This window comes from Ascaphus truei, chromosome 8 (genome assembly GCF_040206685.1).
Source record: "Ascaphus truei isolate aAscTru1 chromosome 8, aAscTru1.hap1, whole genome shotgun sequence".
In the NCBI taxonomy this organism is placed as follows: domain Eukaryota; kingdom Metazoa; phylum Chordata; class Amphibia; order Anura; family Ascaphidae; genus Ascaphus; species Ascaphus truei.
Genome location: NC_134490.1, coordinates 91,246,610 through 91,268,884, shown reverse-complemented (window position 1 = coordinate 91,268,884; position 22,275 = coordinate 91,246,610).

Here is a 22,275-nt window from a genome sequence, read left to right as displayed (position 1 = left end):
CAAGTTTATATATTTGAATAAAATATATTTTCATTGTTCCCTTGGTCCATTAAACTATGGTAGCTGAACTATTTCACTCACTTAAGCCTTTTTAAATGAGACTCTGGTACAGATAGGCAGCCTGAATGATCAGTGTAGTTCATTTAGCAGATACATTCAATACTATATTAGTTTTGGTCAGGGCCGCCGACAGATTTCCAGGGGGCCCGGGAATAGAGTTTTGACCAGGGCCTCCCCCCATGTCAGTGGTCTTTCGAGCCACCCCATTTCAAATCTCCTCCTCTATTCCCTTCCCCTCTCCACATGTACTTCTCTCCCCATCTCTCTTCATCACTCTCCCCCTCACCCTTCTCTTTTCCTCACTCCCTCATAAACCTTCTCTCACTCTCCCCCCTCCGCTATTATTCAATTACCTCCCTCTCACTCAATCACACTCCCTCAATCTCCACCTCCTCCTCCCCCCCTGGCCACACATAATTCCCCCTCAATAACCATACAATTCCCCACACATTATCACCTACCACCATAATTACCCCCCACAATACACCACAACCCCCTCACAAAATACATACAACATTACCCCCTCAAAATACAAACTAACAACACTAACCGCCCCCCAAAATACATACTGACAACATTACCTTCCCCCCAAATACATACTTGCACTACCACCCACAAATACATACTTACACTATCACCCACAAATACATACTTACACTACCCCCCAATACATACTTACTGTGGGGATAGTTTTGGGCAGCCGAGTCCTGGCTTTCCCAAGCTGCTGCGGGCCTCCATCTCACTCCCACACAGCTGAGGGCCTCACTCACTGTCCCATGCCAAGCTTCCAGCATGCACCAGAATGAGAGAGAAGCAGGCATGGGACAGGGAGGGAGTGAGGGCTGCCTACAGCAGCTGGAGAGAGCCCGGGTCTGGCAGCAACCAGAGGCCAGGCAGCTGGATGCAGAAGTTGGGCGCGACCTATGGCCGGGCCCATCTTCTAGTGCTGACGGCAAGAGCCCCCGAAGCCAAAGGACCTGGGACTCATGTCCCGCTCTCCACCTGTGCCCTGCCCACAATTTCCAATTTTCCCAATATCTGGAGAGAAGATTAAAACTAACCCAATATGGACCTTACTTGCTGCAATCAAAGTTCCCACAACTTTATGCCCCAGCCATTGCAAAACCATTTGCTTCCCTAGTCAACTATATTCTGTCTGCAGACCATATCCCTAAGAGCTGGAAAACTGCCAGAGTTATCCCAATCTTCAAAAGTGGGGACAAAAAACTGTTTCAATCTACAGGTTAATCTCTCTTCTCCCAATACTGTTAAAGTCTTCATTTCCGTGTGCGCTGCTTTACTCCATGCTGCATTAACGTGGCCAATCACCCCCGGCAACCGTGTTTATCGTGGTTGCTTTGTTTTAATTTCATGGATTCTGTTTCTTTGGGTGCAATGAAATGAATAAATTGTGATGTGTACAGTACTGTGAAAAAGAACAGTCACCCTGAGGAGAGCATTGAACTTTTGGCTTGAACAGTTGGTCCAGAGCTTCCAATTTCTGTTAGCCTCCGGTATCCAGACAGCAGCCCCTGTCCCTTTAAGTGTGCGGGCACACTCGCGCACGGGCGTGCAGAGATAAGGCCTGTGAATAAGGAGGAGGAAGTCAGGGGATCCAGCCACATGTGGTGTTGGGCTGTGCACCCAGAGGACCGCCTCTATCACCGGCAAGGTTCCTGCACACCGTAGAAGGGACTTTGGGTGAGAGAACCGGCGGAGCAGAGCTCACACTCTGCTAGGACTACTCCCTGCGCCGAGAGGACACTGTTATTACATCGCCTGTTATCACCCTGCTTGTTGTAAGTAGGGTTTTGATTTTACCAACACCGGATGACCAGCTGTTCTTCAATCGTTTCAGTGCTTATTCTATGGCATAGTTCTAGTTTTAATAAATTGCATATTTTATAGTTTGTCACTAGGAGTCTCACTGTTTTATGTGTCATAGTGTTATGCTGATTTACCCTGCAGTGTTACGCTATGATTTGTGTTTGTTTTTCTTTTTCTCGATCCATGGCCTGTCAAGCATGTGTGCAGATTCCCTGAGGATCACAGGATTTTCCATTTGAACATTTGGCGCCAGGTTTTCTTTTTTTCACGTTGTGTACAGTACTGTGCTACTGTGTCAATTTCAGGTGTTTAAAAACCAGAACACTAAAATGCCATTTTCTGCACTCGCGTCTTAATGCGGTAAGGTTGGAAGAGATCACGCGCCATGACATGGGTATTCCGAGGTATACACTGCGTGAAGTGTTTCATTAACGGCTGCTGCATCTGTCGATAAATACAAAAAGGGGACTACAATGTATTAATAAAGGTTGTTAACCTATTTAGATACTCTAAGTTAAACTTATGCACTTACAGATTAGTGTGGTTTTGATCTATAAATTCATTCCCACTTGATGTTTCAGAGATTAATAAAATAGATGAGGCTAAGTCTCATCTTATTCAGGATATATGACTTGATGCAAACAAAAGAGAGAAAATCATGGCACAGTAAATTTATTACACTAGACTTACAGTCTGTTACACTTACAGACAGCACTTGATAAATCAGCGTTTGTGGATAGCTTCCCAGCATGTGGTAATGGTCTTGTTCTTGCTCTTTTATGGTGGTCCTGCTCACAGTTATGGCTCCACGGAATCCAAGCAGTATTTTCTGTTTTCACCGTCACACGCCTGCTGAGCCTCAGATTTCCATGCGGGGGAGACACTTCGCCTCTCAGGGATCCCTGATGAAGCAGTTGCGAAATGCATTGGATTGGAACTTACAGGCCACCGTAGTTCTCGTTACATGTGGGTCTCCCTTTGCCTAAGCCATCAGCTGACTGCCCTACGGGTACCTAGAAGACACCGCTGTTGATAAGAGGTAGCCAGGAGGAGATCTGTCATTGCGCAACGTCCAGGAAGGAAGTAGAGGCAAAAGAAGGACATCTTTCTTTCTTGCTCACATTTTAGGAGGACGGAACTCTCTCCTGGACTCTGGCCACTGGACTTAAGTGCTACCAGTATACCAGGTGCTTAAGTATACCACATTGGACTCCATACCTCCTCAATTTGTATGCATTTTGTATAAACACCATATTGTACTGTATTTATTAATTTAATATTATTAGGGTAGTGGTAAATGCAACTTCTTTCTTTCTTTTGCACGAATAATATGCCAAGACAAATTTCTTTAACCAATACCAATTTGGCTTTCACCCAAATACACCCGGGTAACTACCCTCTTAACAGTTTGCAATGAGATCCAGTTTGAACTGGGACAACTTACTGGTGCAATATTCCTGGATTTTGCAAAGGCTTTTGGTACTGTGTATCATGCTATCTTGCTATTAAAAAAAAACTTCACTGCTCTGGAATAGGTAAACATGCTTTAAACTGTTTCACTTGTACCTATCGGGTAGATCCCAACATGTGTCTATCTTGGGTTCTAGCTCCAACCCCTTGGATATCACCTGCGGCATTCTACAAGGCTCTGTTCTGGGGCTTCTACTATTTTCGGTCTTCGTCAGATCTACCTACTGCTTGTAAGGGAGCTTCAATACACATGTATGTGTGTGGCAGGATGGCCTGTGGCCGAGGTCAGACAATAGTTCACACATGTTAAAGCAAATATTAAGTGGTTTTATTTCTCCACAGAAAAACTAAACATGTGGGCGCACTGTCCCTTTAAGGCAACACAAAAGCAAAATAACATCTACTCCACAATGGTTGAACTTACTAACAATCCAGGCCCTATCTATCAGGCTGGCTATGTCCAGTTACCAAACCTTTAACATACCCCACAACAGTTAGGAAACAATATTAGCAGTTATTACTGTGGTTTAGAAAGAGTTGTGAATCCATCTGCATAGCAGCTTGTCTAGGATAGTCTATAGAATGAAACAGCCACCTGCTTGCAAGCAATGGCTTCCTTATATCTCATGCTGGTTGTCAGGTGTGTCTGCTTAGTTCCTGATTGCCCAGCTATTCTTCCTGGGTTAACCTTCTGAGTGCTCTATAAAGGACTCAGATATATGTTTCCTAGGCATAACTAGCAGTCCCTGACTTCACCCTGTCACAATGTGGATGACACAATCTTTTATGCACACATCCCTAGCCTATCTGACCATCAACACGCACTTCAATCTGATTTTTTAAGACTTGACAAGTGGATTTCCCAAAACAAACTGTTTTAAAACACTGACAAGACTGTAATAATGGTATTTCAGACCAAGGATATATTTCTAAAGCTACCAATGATGGAGCTTCAGATCAGAACCAACTCTGATACCATCCTAGCTCCTGTCACTAGTTTCAAATATCTGGTCATATGGTTTGACTCCCATTTAACATTTGGGTTGCACATTAATACTCTGACATCCAAAACCTATGCCAAACTAGGTCTACTTTATAGGAACAAATTCTGCATAAGCCCGCAGGTCAGAAAGCACATCGCCAGCAGATGCTAATACCAATTTTAGACTATTGGGACATTGTTTATGGCACAATACCGCAAACTCACCTTGGCAAACTAAACACCCTCTGCAACTCAATATGCCACTGTCCTCCAATGTAACTAAAACACACATCACTGTGAAATGCTCAAAGAACTAGATTGGCCATCACTTGAGTCTAGGCACAAATTCATCTTTCCAATCTTGCCTTCATATACGTACTTTCTGGGCAAGCTACAAACCTATCTGAACAAACTCCTCACCCCCTACCACGTGCAGCACTTATCTCCTGAGATCTAACTTCAAAAGACTGCCAAAGGTCCCAAGGTTCAACAAAGTATCTGGCCACTCCACCTTCTCTTACCGTGCACCCACAACTGGCACAATCACCCGAGACTCTCAAAACCGCCACCAGCCTAAATTCTTTCAACATTAAATCTGTCTCAAATTTTAATCTGGTCTGTAACTGTTACATACGCCTATAACATATTTTCTCTTTAACTGTTCCTGCAATGTTTTTTATATACAGTATAATGTATGACCATGTTCACTTACTGTAACAAAGTATTTGTATCCATCTATCTCTCATCATAACTTTGTGCCCAGGACATACAGTTCTTGAAAATGAGAGGTTACTTTCAATTTATTACTTGCTGGTAAAACATTTTATAAATAAATAAACTCTTTGAATGCTAGAAAACTAAAGACAACAGACAAAGTCTTTATAAATGATGACATATTGTTTTATAAGTAAGTTAGAGAAACAGTGTACATCGACCAATAATTTATTACAATATTTATTATTTTATACAATAACATAGAAAACAAAGACTTAAAAAAAAATGAAATCTTCCTCCAAAATACTCTGGCTTTCTTTGGTGCAAGTCCACCTGTAAGATAATGTGAATGCATTAATTAAACACTGCATTGTGGTATTGAAACTGCTCATGTGTGCTCTTTGCCTGCTGTGTGAAATGCATATGCGTTCCATTAAATTATTTCACATACTGTACATGGCCTATACCTACTGAATGGAAAGCAAATGTGTGTCATTGAAATATTGCACATGCGTGTAGGAACTACAACATAAAGATATATAGAAAAAGCAGATGTCACCTCTGTCATGATAATATTATAATATATTATGTACTAGCTGATATACCCGGCGTTGCCCGGGCGTGGAAGGGCAGGGGGCATGGAGTGGAAGGGGGGGGCAAAGGGCAGGGAGGGGGGGGGGCAAAGGGCAGGGGGGGGGCAAAGGGCAGGGGGGCAAAGTGCGGGGGGGCAAAGGGCGGGGGGGGCAAAGGGCAGGCAGGGACTCAATTCCCCACACACACACACACACACACACACACACACACACACACACACACACACACACACACACACACACACACACACACACACACAATCCCCCCCCCACACACACACACACAATCCCCCCCCACACAATCCCCCCCCCACACACAATCACACAATCCCCACACTCAATCCCCCCCCCACACACACACACAATCCCCCCCCACACACACTCAATCACTCCCCTCCCCCACCACCACCACCACCAATACACACACACACACACACACTTAATCAGTCCACAATTTCACCTGGGGGGGTGACATGCTCCGATCCCCCAACCCCCCATGCTGCTGAAAACGGGAAGCAGACAGGAAGAGAAGGAGGGGCTTGTCTGTGTGCAGAGAGAAGCCCCACCCCCTCTGCAAGACACAGACATAGAAGCAGCAGCACGGATCTTCTGGCCCTGCTCCCTCTGCAAGACACAGACATAGAAGCAGCAGCACGGATCTTCTGGCCCGCCCCCTCTGCAAGACACAGACATAGAAGCAGCAGCACGGATCTTCTGGCCCGCCCCCTCTGCAAGACACAGACATAGAAGCAGCAGCACGGAGTGCCCGTGCACAGCTCTGGCCGCCCCCAGGTTTCCCTGCAAGCTGCTTGCGCCCACCCTACATAATCATGTGCCCCCCCAAGGGGGCGCACCCCACAGTTTGCGCACCGCTGAAAAATGTATGTAACACCCCCCCCGTGTGTGTGTGTGTGTTTGGCCCGTCACTCCACCTCAGGCCAATGAGAGGTGTGCGGGGGCGGGCGGCCCAAGGGACCAATGAGATTTCCCCTAGGGACACCGGACATCCAGACAGGCATACAGTGCTTTCACTAATATAGTATAAGATTTGAATCTATCTTGTGCTTCAAGGGTTAATGGTGTAATTATTTGGTTTTAAAAATACAATATATTGGGTTTATGACGGGTCACAACATTTTCGGGGTCTGTGCAGGCTCTGAAGAGAACTTAATTATTCTATCAAGGATATGTGTTGTTTAGAAGGTTGTAAACACTAACCAGATACAGTACTATTCTGAAAGAAGCCTCAACTTTAGTGAATAATTACTCGTACATTCCAGAGAGAGGCGACACACAGGCTATGCTTTAATTGAAGGACTTTATTAATAATGAAAATATCACGTGACACCATCTAATGTATATACTAAGATTTACAGCTCTGTAAACGTGTCACAGAGTAACATGTACTGAGGACAGATATGGAAGGTCTAGCAGGTAAAAAGGAACAGATATCCATTTGTCGCTCAAATTTAGGATAACTGTAATACAGCTGTGATTAGTCTCAATGGGTTTGTCATAAGCACCTGAATCTATTAATATGACTCACGTATGTCAAATATTAGAGACGGGAAGTTATGAGTGCAGTTATACATTATACTGAGGCACAATTCAAATGTCATAGCAGATTTTTTTACTCTGTCATAAAACTGTCAATCTCACAGCTGATTTACGACAGTGGTGGGCTTACGTTGTTTCAATGGAGGGAAAAAGAATACATAAGATTTAGCAAGGATTATTAAATTCAGATTTTAATAGAGGTGTGTTTTGGATGAAACTCGTGATTTCTCAATCCTTCATCATTGACCTCTCTGAGAGAAATTCCTGACATACTGCATGGTAACGTAGTGTAAAGGGATTTCTGTTTTTGTTTTACCCTGTTATTTTAAGAAACTGTCCTGCATTTACTGTAATTGTATGTTCTTGTAATCCTTTTTCTGTAATCTAAGCAGTATATTTTTATACCTATTAAAACATTCAATAAGTGATGCTTTGTGGCTCTGAATTACATTTTTTGGCTAAGTGCCAGAAACGTAGCTGCCCCCCTTCACTTTGGACTGTTTTCTTTTTTATTTGTGGCATCTGGCATTGTGTAGCACTTTTTTTTGCACTTTATTGTGTTGTTTACATGTTTTATAGTATGTGGATTAGTGTGATGTTTGTCCCCCTTGTCCCCTTTCCCAGTCCTCTTGGGTATACCCCTCTCTGGGGGAGTAATTGTCTGGTTAGTTGCATTCTGACAATACCCTGTTTAGCATGTTATGCTTAGTCAGATTCTTAGGGGGCCTATGCTATAAGCGTCAATAAGCCACTTATCGAACACTTATCGGCCAAAATGCCTACTGCTAGTCTGTAACTCGAGTAACTGAGTCTGAAACTCATGCAATTCTAGTAGCTGTGATTAGGTTATCAATGCCTATCGCGGCTCTAGAATGGCGAGTTTCTACCAAAATCCTCACACCAGGAAAAGTTGGCGTGATGGTGGTGAGAACCTGCTGAGAAGCGGCGAGACAGAATTTGGAAAAAAAATGCATTTTTGTCTGCATCAGATCGATGCAGCCCAGCCAGGGGAGAGGACACAGATAGAAATCAGTCACTACTAGTATGTATTATTTATTAATTAAATATTATTATATAATGAAATATTTGAGCCAGGAGCAGCAGCAGCCAACCACTCACTTACAACAAACCAAACCCAAGAATTCAATTGCTTAGACCTGAGGCTGCACACCTATTTATACAGCTTCCACCTTTATACACCTTACAACGCAATGGAAAAAAAATATTCGCTTTTTTTTTACTATGCAGTCATTTACAGCTTTTCATTTAAGCACCTATTTTGCAAAAATTCAAAAAATAAAGATTTACTTATAAATAATTATAAGTAAATACGGCAATGCACTTGTGCTGGACAAATGTCTCGCTGCGGCCACCAACAATGATATTCACTATGCCACCTGGTGGACAGAAACTGAAAATGCAAAAAAAAAAGATACACATAACTACGGAATTAAATTTAGCAGGCTTGTCAGCGGTAAACATGTTTTCCAGTGGTCGTATCTGGCACCTTGCCTCAATATCGGGAAAATAGTGACTGGCTACATCTGCACAAAAAAAAAATACCCCAATACATTAAATATTATCAAAAATAAAAGTGAACAATTCCACGCAAAGAATTGTGATAATTATATATATATATATAATGGTAGACCATGTGACAGAGGCTTTGCTTCAGCCAATCAGAGTGTGTCATGTGTCGCCGCACTGCTACAAGGAACGGATACCGCAGGAGGCCATAGAGTGAGACCCAGGAGGGAGTTCTCCGATACATATATATATATATAGCAACTGTAAATATTCCTGTATATTCATTTGCATGTCTTAGACAGGTCTGCAACCCTGTCTTTCACCATTATCACCCAGCAAACAGCACTAAGACATGCAAATGAATATACAGGAATATTTACAGTTGCTATATATATATATATGTATCGGAGAACTCCCTCCTGGGTCTCACTCTATGGCCTCCTGCGGTATCCGTTCCTTGTAGCAGTGCGGCGACACATGACACACTCTGATTGGCTGAAGCAAAGCCTCTGTCACATGGTCTACCAGAGCCAATCATAGTTGGGATTTCGTTCCCACGCTCTGATTTACTACCGTACCATGTGTAGCCGGCCATCTTTGTTTTGATGATGTCATCTTAAAGGCAATTGAAGCTCAGCCATTCTGATTGGCTGGCGTCATTGCCTTTAAATGACGTCATCATTTTTTTTTTGGTTCGGCCAAATCACATGGTTTTCACGGTCCACAGATTTTATGCATCATGTATACAATGTAAATTCAATGTTTTGATTGGCATTTGATGCTTTTGATTGGAAGATTGATTTTTTTTAGGAAATATGATTTTATTTTACTGTGGGTGATATGGAGAAGTGGTATTTTTATTAGAGCATGTTGTTGTTAACCCTTAAACATTTCTTTGTATATTTGTGTTATATGTGTGTGTGTGTATATATATATAATATATACTGCGTGGGAATGAAATCCCAACTCCGATTGGCTCTGGTAGACCATGTATATATATATATAAATAACCCACTGACCGGATGCCCATCATTGCCAGGGGGTACACTGGCGACACACTTTATCGCAGTGCGGCCAGATCCGCAAGCCGGGAGCCTGCGCCCCCTGCACGCGCGTCCAGGGCTCCCCGAGGGAGCCCTGGTGTCCCGCGATCTGCGGGACGGCGGCAGGGGGTTCCGGGGGACCCGGCGGACCCGGCAGCGGGAGGGAGAGCGCCCCGATCGGAGGGCGCTCTTCCGCTGCTTCGGCGCGCGCCCGTCACACTCGGGCGCGCGCCAGGCTACTGCTGCGGCACAGAACGGGCAAATGCTCGAATAAACTGTGCCGCAGCAGTAAGTAGAACACAATTTATTTATGCTGATATATGTGTTTAATAATGGGAAAATAATCTATTATCCATATGTGGATAATAGTTATTTTGCCCATTACAGTATTGTATGTGTTAGGGGGCGGGGGGATGTGTGTTGTATATTGCTATGTTTATTGGGGGCAATTGTCCCCAATAAACATGCTATTGTGCCTTAACCCCTTAATGATGTTTTGGCCAAAATTTCTAACTAAAAAACCATATTTTAATATTATTAGCATTAGCAATTTTATTTACACTGAAGCATCATTTCTTGTAATTATTACCATGTATGTTTTGTCATTTGGACGTAGCACTGGGCACCCCCTGTGTTTGCTGTATTTGTGTGCCACAAAAGCCCAGTTGCACTCTATGTGGCATTACATATAGTCAAGATTAGGTGGGTGTGGGCGTTTGGGCTTGCTGGGTGTGTATGTTAATTTAATTTCTGACTGGAATCAGTTGTATGGAGGTTGTGGCACCTCCCCCAGAGCTCACGTCACCTCCCCCTTTTAAATGGTGGATCTTCTCCTCTTGCTGCAGGTAATGAATCTATTATGGTTCTTCCCCCTCACACAGAGGTATAGGGAACAAATGCAGTGTAGTGTAGGACTTGCACTTATTATGGTTTACCTTGACGATTTGGTGTGCAAGCTTATGATGTTTTGGCCAAAATTTCTAACTAAAAAAACATATTTTAATATTATTAGCATTAGCAATATTATTTACACTGAAGCATCATTTCTTGTAATTATTACCATGTATGTTTTGTCATTTGGACGTAGCACTGGGCACCCCCTGTGTTTGCAGTATATATATATATATATATATATATAAAAATAACCCACTGACCGGATGCCCATCATTGCTAGGGGGTAAGTAGAACACAATTTATTTATGCTGATTTATGTGTTTAATAATGGGCAAATAATCTATTATCCATATGTGGATAATAGTTATTTTTCCCATTACTGTAGTGTATGTGTTAGGGGGCGGGGGGATGTGTGTTGTATATTGCTATGTTTATTGGGGGCAATTGTCCCCAATAAACATGCTATTGTGCCTTAACCCCTTCATTGCCTTAGCGGTTACCCGCTAAGGTAATGAAGCTGATTTAATGTATTTTTATTAATAGTGTGCGGAAGCAGGGGGTCCCCTGAGCAGAACCGCATTGATTTCTGCCTCACAGACCCCCTGCTTCACGAGTTACAGGCCCCGGTTTGGGTCATCGGTGCCAGTGTGGCCGCCATGTTTATAGCATCCACGTAGCGTATGGGACGTAATAAAGATGGTGGCGACACTGGCACCGATGCCCCATACCTTGCCCTGTAACTCAGGAAGCAGGGTGTCTCTAAGGCATAAATCAATGCGGTTCAGCTCAGGGGACCCCCTGCTCCGGCACACTATTATTAAAATGTACATTAATGCAGCTTCATTACCATTGCAGATAGCCGCTACGGTAAGGAATTATTGTTTATTGATATGTGTGTTTTGACAGTAGTGTAGATGTGTAGGGGGTCTTCTGAGCTGAACCGCATTGGTTTCAGCCTCGGGGACCCCCAACTTCAGGAGATACAGACCCCTTTATTGGGTGCCGGTATCCCTTGCAGAATGTAAATATCCCGGTCACGTGACGCGGGAGCTTGAAAGTGCAGGGGATTCCGGCACCCCATAACGGGGCCTGTATCTCCTGAAGTAGGGGTCCCCCAGACCTGAAACCAAAGCGATTCAGCTCAGGAGACCCCCTGCTCATGTACACTATTATTAAAATGTATTTATTTAGTGTCCGATCGCCTGCAACAGCCTTGCATGGAGATGCCAAATCTCCATGCAAATGTTCCAAGCGGCTTTTTTTTTCTATCAGCTAGCGTACGTAAAGTTTAAGAACGCTAGCAGGGGGAAAAAAGCAACAAGTACGCTGTGGCCTTTTTGAGCCCGTACGTTAGAAAATGGGCTCAAGGCCTTAGTGATTCGCGTCTCCGGCCTCACTTTTTAACGGACGTGCTTTTTGTTTTCATCCGGACGCAAAAGCCTTGAGCTTAGTGCATAGCCCCCAATGTTATTGTTTCCTAAGTATTGTGTGGTATTATTTGAATCTTTTTGTAATCTTAAAATTAAATAATTACAATAACAAGCTTTTTAAACCAAGAACTTTAATTAATTGACGTAAAAGGACTGACATAGGTCATTTGCAAATAAACATTTCACATAGCAATAGCAGTTCATTTACTTAAATAGGCTTAGGGCATAAAGTACATCTAACTTTATTAGTTATTATTATTATGGTTTAATGAATGAGCTCCTAAGTCACACGTGAATGACATAAAATATGTTTTTTTAAATTCAACTATCAATGGGCTGTATAAGTACAAGTATAGACAATATACAGTATGACAAATATACAGAATTTGAGTCAATTCAGCATCTGTCTATCTAGTGCCAGAGTCTTTTAATGTATTTTTTGCTGCAAGTTTAAAGCAGAAATATTGAAGTGTTAACTACAAAATGGATTTTCTTTCTGGCTCTTTACTAAGCTTGACTGTATAACCTACAAAAATATAAAGCTTCCCCTCGGGGACAAGAACAGCATGTTAATAACGTAGATTTAGCCCTGTTAAAAAGGGTTATGAAGAAAACATGTGATATACAGTACTTTGTGTGAGCTCATCTGTAGATTCACATCCAGAACCCTAATACTATTCGCGTATACTGTAGCACTAAATAGTTCTGTCTACACAGACAAAAATTGAACCAAAATGAAAAATCCTAAAAATGTACACAAACCTCTACTTGTATAATTATTTGATGTTTGTAGTTAACAAATAATCTATATAGTTAATAATGGTATGTTTACCTACAGTAGATCTGCTGTCTTTTGCATTATTCAAAGGATATCAGTGGTGAGTCCGTAAACTTTTTAACATGTATTATAAAGATTTATTGATTTGAAATTGGAAACCATCGACACAGACATCACTCTTTGCAGATATATGTCTGATATGCTACAGTTTTTGCCCTTTGCAAAGGGACTTTAATGTGTCTTTTTTTTTTTACTTACTGTAGATTTTTTTTTTATCGTTTTATCCATGGGAAGGGATACAGAGTGAAGAGGAGGGAGGAGGGTAGAAATTACAGTACAATAATTGGATGCATCAACAGTTTGCAAATCAACATCTGATTAAAACATTTTTGGGACTAAGTAATTAATAATAATTGTTTGTTCTTGTATAGCACTTTACAGAGACATTTTGCAGTCACAGCCCCCCGTAGAGCTTACAATCACCGGGAATTGAACCAGATTTCACTGCTTCAAACAGTGCCAGAGTCAGTGTCTTTACTCACTGAGCCACTCTTTCAGCCCTCGTAAACCATTTTTATATCATGCACGTCTCAAATATAGATGGAGGGGGAGACATTCCCCTCTGATGTTGAGATATCACTTCTGCTGGGTTCTACCTTTGGACTTGTTCTTGTTATTAGGAGGAGGTAATCCAGGGATCCCAAATCTTATGAACGTTTGGGATGGTTTGTTGAGAATGTCGGTTAGTTTTTCAATTAACATTATTTCGTTAATTTTGTTAGCAAGATGGGACATTGAGGGCAGTCTAATCTTCATCCAAGATGCAGTCGGGCCGCTGTGAGGGTGTATGAGAGAAGGGATTGGCTATTGGGATTAACGTTTTCCATTGGTTTTGCAAATATCAAAACTATTGGATCCTTTGGGGTCTTGTTTTCTAAAATTGAGTATATGAGACCAATAACCCGAGACCAGATTGGTTGGATAATCTAGCATGTCCATTTAATTTGTGATAGTGATCCCACCTCTATGCAGGCCCTCCAGCAGAGGTCAGAGGAGTCAGGGTAATAGGATTTTAGTGTACCTCAGGTCATATACCATCTGAACATTATCTTATAAATGTTTTCTTTTATTGTTGAACATATCAAGGTTTTAGAGACCTACACCAATATGTCGACCCAGTCCTCCATGGGAACTCTGTTTGGAAATCTGCTTCCCATTGCAACATATAGTTATGTGGCGAGGGGCCTTCAATAGGAACAAGCTTGTTATAGAGTTGGGATATCAATCACTTGAGATGGATTTTAGAGCTACAGAAATCTTCAAAGAGTGATTGGCAGGGGAACGTCAGCCTGGGGGAAAGGGAAAACATGAAAAGTCTCAACTGGAGGTATTCCAGATAACGGACTGGGGAAATAGAGAACTTATCTCTCAGCTACTCGAACTCTTCAACCCTTTCTTTGTTAAGTAAGTTTGACATAGGTCAACCCTTTATCTTTACAATGTTTAAAGGTGCAGTCTTGTAGACCCAGTACGAAATGTTAGCCTCAACTTTCTCCATATTTTCAGTGTAAAATTAATAGTTGGAGAATTTAATATAAAGTTAGGGATGCCTTATTTCTGGCACTTTAGGAGGGCCAGAAGAGCCAAAGGATACCTAAGAGTATTTGCAAAATCTACCCAATATTTTATACCTTTGTCCAAGTGCCACAATGGGATCTGACTAACATGTGTGGCTGTTTAATATTTGAGAAGGTCAGGAACAGCCAGGCCCCCCTGCAGTTTTGAGGATAGTAATACCGATCTAGAAACTTGGAGTTGTCTATCTTTCCAAATGAATTTGAAAAATCTATTTTGTAAGTCTTTTATGGGGGTAGGAATTGGTAGGGTTTGGAAGTAGTATAGGATTTTAGGTAAAATATTCATTTTAATTGAACAGATATGACCTAGCCATGATATTTGGTAGCTGTTTCAGATAACAATCTCTTTTTTGATCTTAGAAAAGAGTGGTGGGTAATTATTGGGAAACAGGGTGTTGTAATCTTTAGTTAGGTTGATACCCACGTATTTAAGAAAGGATTCCTTCCATTTATATTGAAAGTTGAAATGGAACACATTTCGTTTGTTAGGTGGTATAGAACTGTTAAAGCTTCTGACTTGTGTTAACTTTATAGCCGGATAGGGTGCCAAATCTAATAACGTTTTGTGGAGGCATGGGGAGAGAGATCAAGGGTTCTGTAAGAATCAATATTACATCAAGCGGAGATACCCCCGGAGGGGGTTGTGGAAACCCTGCCCTATGCCTTAGTGATTTCTATTCTTCTGTATAAGGAGGAGCGCTGGTGAAATCCAGTGATATATGAAATATAAAATAACAATAATAGTGCAGATGGTAATAATCGGTGATTAATCAATATGTAAGCTCTGATAAGGTTACACTCACAAGAATCCTAATGTATGAGACTTGTCAGAGACTCTTCTCTCTCTGACAGGAGCCCTTGGGGGATCGATGTCCCAGGAAATCCCTCAGTAGATGGAAATGATATGGATCGTAGAATAAAGAAAAAAAAGCCACAATAGTGTGTATAGTACGGCCAAATATATTCAAACAAGATGTATAAGAGTAATCTCACTCACATTTCAAAGGAAAAACATGTGTGGGAGAGAACCGCCGACAGGGTGGGAGACTTTGTCTACTTAGGCTTCCACTCAGCTTGATCACGTCCTGTCCTCTACTTCCGTATACGTCACTACCGGATGTCGTCACAGGTAAGGGCGGAAGAAGTAAGGGCGGAGGATCGTCTTGCCTTGGGATTCAGCTAGGTTCCCCATCTCACCACACTCTGGTCCTCTTAGAACAGCTAACTCAACGCGTTTCACTCTTGCTTCCATCTGGTTACATGACGTATACACGCATGAGGGTTATCCGACAACCCTAGTTTGCAGAAAACATGGTCACCACCTTTGCATAACATCTCTTGTGACAGACATACTTGCAAACTCTGCATGAAATGCCTTGATTGCCCACAGGTTGTTTGCAGACAGTACAGGATTTTGACTTCCTAAATGACTTCTGTTTGAAAGTGTGAGTACTTGAAGCAAATTCTTCTGGCTTGATCCAGCAGATGGAAATAAGACCTGCTCTATCCAATGTAGCACGTTAGTCTTCAAGTACTCACACTTTCAAACAGAAGTCATTTAGGAAGTCAAAATCCTGTACTATCTGCAAACAACCTGTGGGCAATCAAGGCATTTCATGCAGAGTTTGTAAGTATGTCTGTCACAAGAGATGTTATGCAAAGGTGGTGACTCCATGTTTTCTGCAAGTGAACTATGAGTTGTCGGATAACCGCGTGTATAAGTATATATAAGGATAAATATTGAATGTATGTAATTGTCTTTTTCAGGTTTTTTTATTGTATTTATTTCTTTATTTTTTAAATTGCCCATTGACTGCTAATGTATTAATCTGTGCCCCTTTAGTGTACGGATAAATACAGTGACAGGCAATACATTTTTTGGCAAATGCTTGTTTACAATTGATTGTTATTTTTTCTATTACTGTTTATTGTTTTCACTAAATTGTTTGGTATTTGGATAGCTTTTTTTTATTATATTTTAGGATTGGTTAGCTGTTTTATTTCTGGAATTGGTTTGTGGTGTTAGAATAATTTTATTGATGTGTATTTGAGGCTTTTTAGTTATTTTATTGTTTTGGTGTAGAGGTGCTTGGGTATTTCTTTAATTGTTGTGCTTGATGCTTTTTTGTGACCATTGACGGCAATAGGGGCTTAAAATGCCCATATTACATGGATATGATGTACCACTGTGAAAGTATATGAGGAGGGGACAAAGTGGGGATTTGGTGCGCTACAACGGTCACTGCCAGAGTGCAAGGATGGAACGCCAAGGGTATGATGGATCAAGGAGCTGTGTGATAGGCTCAAACTGTAGCTGCTGGGTGTGCTCTAGGGTCATATGACATGTAACATAAACCTGTTACAGTATGTGAAGAAATCCTAGACCCAAGTGGCTAGATAAAAACATATGGTAGCTATACAGTATCCCAAAAGTTGGGGTGGAACGATATTGGTGTATAAATGTCCCACTGGTGTGGAGGGGAAGGTAACACCCCCCTATTAGGTTTAGAGAATGTCCAGTCCAGTATAGTAGTGTATTTCAAGCGGTGTGCTGCCCCAAAACCACGGATCACCGTTCCTGGATTGGACAAAATAGAAACACAAAAAACTGGGGGCGCTGTAGCATATGAATGTGTATTGTGGGACTTAATAAAAGTTCACAAATAGATATCACAAACAGCTGTGGGCCATAAGATGATAACAAAAAACTATTGCCTGAACCAGCAGGACATTGCCACACATGTATGTGTAGCCCACTGCTTCATCCAGATCGGGCAGGAGACCGCACAACTAATACATGCAATAGTTTTTTGTTATCATCTTATGGCCCACAGCTGTTTGTGATATCTATTTGTGAACTTGTATCCAGTCCCACAATACACATGCATATGCTACAGCGCCTGTTTTTTTGTGTTTCTATGATGTACCACTGTGCCAATCAATGGGTAGAGGATGGGGTACTTGTGCCGGAGTGGGTGGTTAGGCCTCCCGGTTGGGTAGCAGGTGAGGGTGGGTTAACCCCTTAATTACTATAGCGGTTATTAACCGCTAAGGTGATTAAGGGGTTAGGGGCCATTAGATTGCATTTTTTCTTGTACTCTTGTTGCCAGCAGAGGACATGGACCTGGAATATGGTGATAAGTACGCCCTTCATGATGGCAGTGGTAAGTAGAAGTTTTATTTACTTTATTTATGATGGCTAGTGTTTGTTTTTGAATGAGCAAATGAGCTATTATCCATATCTGGATAATAGTAATGTTGCCCATTACTATACTGTATGTGTTTGTCGGGGGGAGTTGTTGGGGTAGAGGAGGTGGGTAGTAGAGTTGTTGTGTTTTTTAATGTTTAATGTGGGTAGCGAGAATGGGTTAAGTTGGCATTTGGCCCTTGGTGGGTGTTTATACCTACTAGGTGGGTAGCGGGAGGTGTTAACCCTTTCATTACCTTAACGGTATTAACTGCTAAGGTAATGAAGGATTTAAGTCCACCCGCAACCCCCCCACAAGGCCTAAACACCCACCAAGAGCCAAATACTACCTTCGCCCACCCCGCACCCCACAATAAATATGGCACTGGTAGTTAACCCCTTCATTGCCTTAGCGGTTAACCGCTAAGGTAATAAAGTTGCCTGTAAATGCATTTTTCATGCATCTGATTAATGCCGGGGGCATCCGGTGCTGGTATTAGTGTGTATCAGCTACGGAGACTCCCGGCATCAATTCCATGCAGGAAAACTGCATTTTTTTCTGTCCCTCTCTCGCCGCCGCTACAGAATCTTGGGTGGAAATCACCATTCTAGAGCAGCGATTAGTCTTTGCACAAGTTTCAAAACCTGCCGCTTGGCGAGTGTTTTGGAAGACAGCAAAAAATGGCCAATAATGCTTTTGCCACCCACTTATTGAGGCTTTCTGAATCGCTGTAGGCATTTTTGGCCAATTACAGCTAAGAAACCTTGATAAGTGGGTTAGGAAGGCTACTCGAAGGCCCCATAGCCTGCTTTCTCAGTTCTCATTGTCCTAAATTATATTTTTAAGAGAGTGCATCTCATCATTTAACCTGAAGATTTCTTCATCAGAAGCTGCATGCCATTGCAGAGATTCTTCCATTTGGTTCTCTATGTTGCTGGTTCTTCCCACTAGGCATTTAAGTTATTTTTAAATTTTGATATTGCCTTCTGGAAGGTGTTGGTAATTTTTTGAAATAATTTAAGTTATATTAGTGCAAAAAAAGCGCTGGTGCCACAACAAAATAAATAAATAGTGAACCTTATAAGTCCCGTATTGTGGAAGTCCAATGAGCTGCCTTGAAAAGTCAGACTGGTTGTCTAACACCCAGTTTGGATCACTGTGGAAAGCAGACCTTTCTGGCACTTATATGGTGAAAAATAAATAAATTCCTTTGGAGATTATCTTGATTCTTTTCAAATTGTGGATCATTATACCTCAGACAGATGGGAGAGAAGAGAAACAAAGAACACACCACCGTAGTGTATTATCCTCGGGATATACAATTGACTATACCAGTTCTGGGTGACCTGGATATTAACTGGGTATCCCCATTAACCCAGGGACCCCTTGACTGTTTCAGGGACACCTCACATCCCTATATCCCATTTACCTTTCTGGTCTGTGCTGAAGCATGGTTGGAGCACCTCAAGACCCCTATACAGGCTGTGGTTGACCTGGGCATTTACTGGCTATCCCCATTAACCTAGGGACCTCTTGACAGTTTAAGGGACACCTCACATCCTTATGTCCTATCTACCTTTCTGCGCTGCGCTCACCTAGTGGTGAGCCGCACAAGCATTTTCAAGGGGAGATATTACCGAGACAATGTGTCTAAATGCATTCAGGCATCCAACCTGATACCTGGGTACATTTTTAGGGGAACAAGCAACCTGGGCCCTGACGAGATAGACACAATCTGAAAACACGTTCTCCGCAAAAAAAACCCTGAAACTTATACCACAGCAATCCCTGCTTGCTGGCATCCCTGGAAAGGTAAAAACACACAAATTCTTTATTGTCGCATAATTACAGATAATGCTTTTACACCAGTTGGGTCCAAGAGCTGACACTCCTAAAACATGGATCAGAGGTAACCAAACGGGCTTAACTTTTATTAGCGAGCCTGGTTACCTCTTCACCGTCGCATACCCCTATTTATTTTACTGAATTTGCAGATTCAGATTACGTTTGTGGATGTGGCTTCCGTCTATAGATTCATAATTCGAATCGGGGGAAAAAAATAATCTGCCTTTTTGAGATTGATCCACCGGATTCCTTGGCTTGAAGGAACTGGGGAATCTGTGACGGCCACGTATTACGAAATACACAGATTCCCAACAAGCTCTGAGAAACCCCAACCATTACCACATAATATATATATGCATATAAGTGTCACAAGGAGTGCTAGTGGGCGTGGCGAAATGTATTCAACAAAGAACAAAAATGCCCAAAGCTACTTCCATTGTGACAAAAATACACAGTGCAATACTTATACATCTCTTGTAAAAAGGGTTATTTAGTTTAACCCTTTGGCCAAAGCGTCTTAAGTCTGCTACAAGGCATGACCGAAGCAGGTCCTAACACTCACCTGGGTTAAAATTTGATCTGTCGTAACCTGGCAAAATGAAACTGACCTGCCAACTTGGAAAATGGGGAGGGGCAAGCTTAAACCTTGGGGGGGAGGAGCCACTACCCTCCCATTAACAACTGAGACCAGCTGCACACAATTAACAAAATACACAGATTCCCAACAAGGTCTGAGAAACCCAACCATTACCACATTATATAAATGGGAGCGTAGTGGCTCCTCCCCCCCCAAGGTTTAAGCTTGCCCCACCCCACTTTCCAAGTTGCATGTCATTTTCATTTTGCCAGGTTACGACAGATCCAATGTGATCATTTTTCCTGTAATTATACAGGTAAATAAGAATTTTAACCCAGGTAAGTGTTAGGACCTGCTTCGGTCATGCCTTGTAGCAGGCTTAAGACGCTTTGATCAAAGAGTTAAACTAAATGACCCTTTTTACATGAGATATATAAGTATTGCACTGTGTATTTTTGTCACAATGGAAGTAGCTTTGGGCATTTTTGTTCTTTGTTGGCCACGTATTATTGCTGGAATAATTAATATAAATTATGTCTAAGCTTTGAAGAGACAAAAGTTTGCTTTTCCCAGCTTCGATACTGTATTTAACTTGATTTTAACTGCTTCAGTAGTGGCTGCCTCCTGCCTAACACAATGGAAGTAGAAGGAGCTCCACTTAATTTTTTAATGGGCCAGGCCACTCCAATGAAATGAAATGCCTGACCATCCCCTAGAAAATGAGAAGGTTAGTGATGATGTACCTGGTATGTCAATAGGTCTTCTGGTGTGCCAGGCACATCTATAAAGCTGCAAAATGTTTAATGATTTAATGTAGGTCTGCGCTGATTGTCCAAACTATATTTTGCATTGGGTGCAGATAGCAAATCTTTAGTAGAGATTTTCAATTTTTTCCAGACGTTCGTGAATCTAGCAAAACATTTTGAGAAAAAAATTCCAAAACAGGCTTACATAAAAAAGGCAATCATTAAAAGTGAATGTGCAAGGTCACATGGCCTTTAATATACTGTTACATACTGCAATTTTTTTTAAATGCCGGTGAAAGAGTTTTGAAATTGCAGTTCAATTGGTAACATTCTGAGAAATGTGAACTTTTACTAAAATGTTATGAAATAGTGAAATTTAAGAGAAAACACCATTTTGTTTTTGTGAAGGAAGTTTAGAAATGTTAACATATCAAATTTTTTAGCAGTTTTGCTTGCCCCTTCATTCCTATATCCCCTGCTCTTATACTGCTGTATAAAGGAAGTACTCTATAGTAGGTACTGTATGACATAATACCTTTCTGCATGCCCAGTGAACGTACTGGTATAAGCCCTTAGGAGGTAAGAGTCTTCTATCAAAGGCATGCTTAAATGATCCTCAGCTTACTACAGCATATATTAACATGGGAGAAAAGGTCAAAAACATTAGTTGACAATACAATCCATTAAACATTTTATAGATAAACAACAGATGAATGGTATTTATTTTTCTGATTAGTTATGCGTCCGACACTCACGGAGCTAACTGTGGTGTTCTCTCATTGCAAGAGGGGTACGTTTCAAGTAGGTACCATTCATTCTGAGTTAACTGATTATTATATACTGTACTGCGTGTTTACATAAGTAAAATATGTTTGCATATTTGGGATAGAACAGAAGCAAACACTACCTTTAAAGGCATTGTCTGTTTTGCTTGTTAAAACTATGATTCAAGTGATTGCTAATGCTACCATTCTCCCCTGTGAGTTAATGTATTGACTTTGCAAAATTTGACAGATGAGACCAGGCAGTTCATTTTTGCCCTGGTGCACAGTAAAAGCTGCTTTTCAAGATTATTGCAAACTATAAGGAAAGAAACCATCTTTTATCTGATCAAACAGACCTATCTCATGCAATTTCTATTTTAGCAGTATAGGGGCTAATAATACATTCTCAATGAGGCTGCCATGGGAACCTGCTATAATAATACTTCAGAAAAGGGAAATATAAAAATAAGAACAAAAATATCAAACTTGTTCAAATTAATTTATGTACAATTCACTTTGGGGGGTGGGGGGTGGGTGTTCACTTTGATTGTAAAATCATTGGGGCAAAGATTTAATGTTGGATTTTTTGTGGTGTTATTTCTCCATTAATGTATAATAATACTGTCTATTTTGATTGATCTAT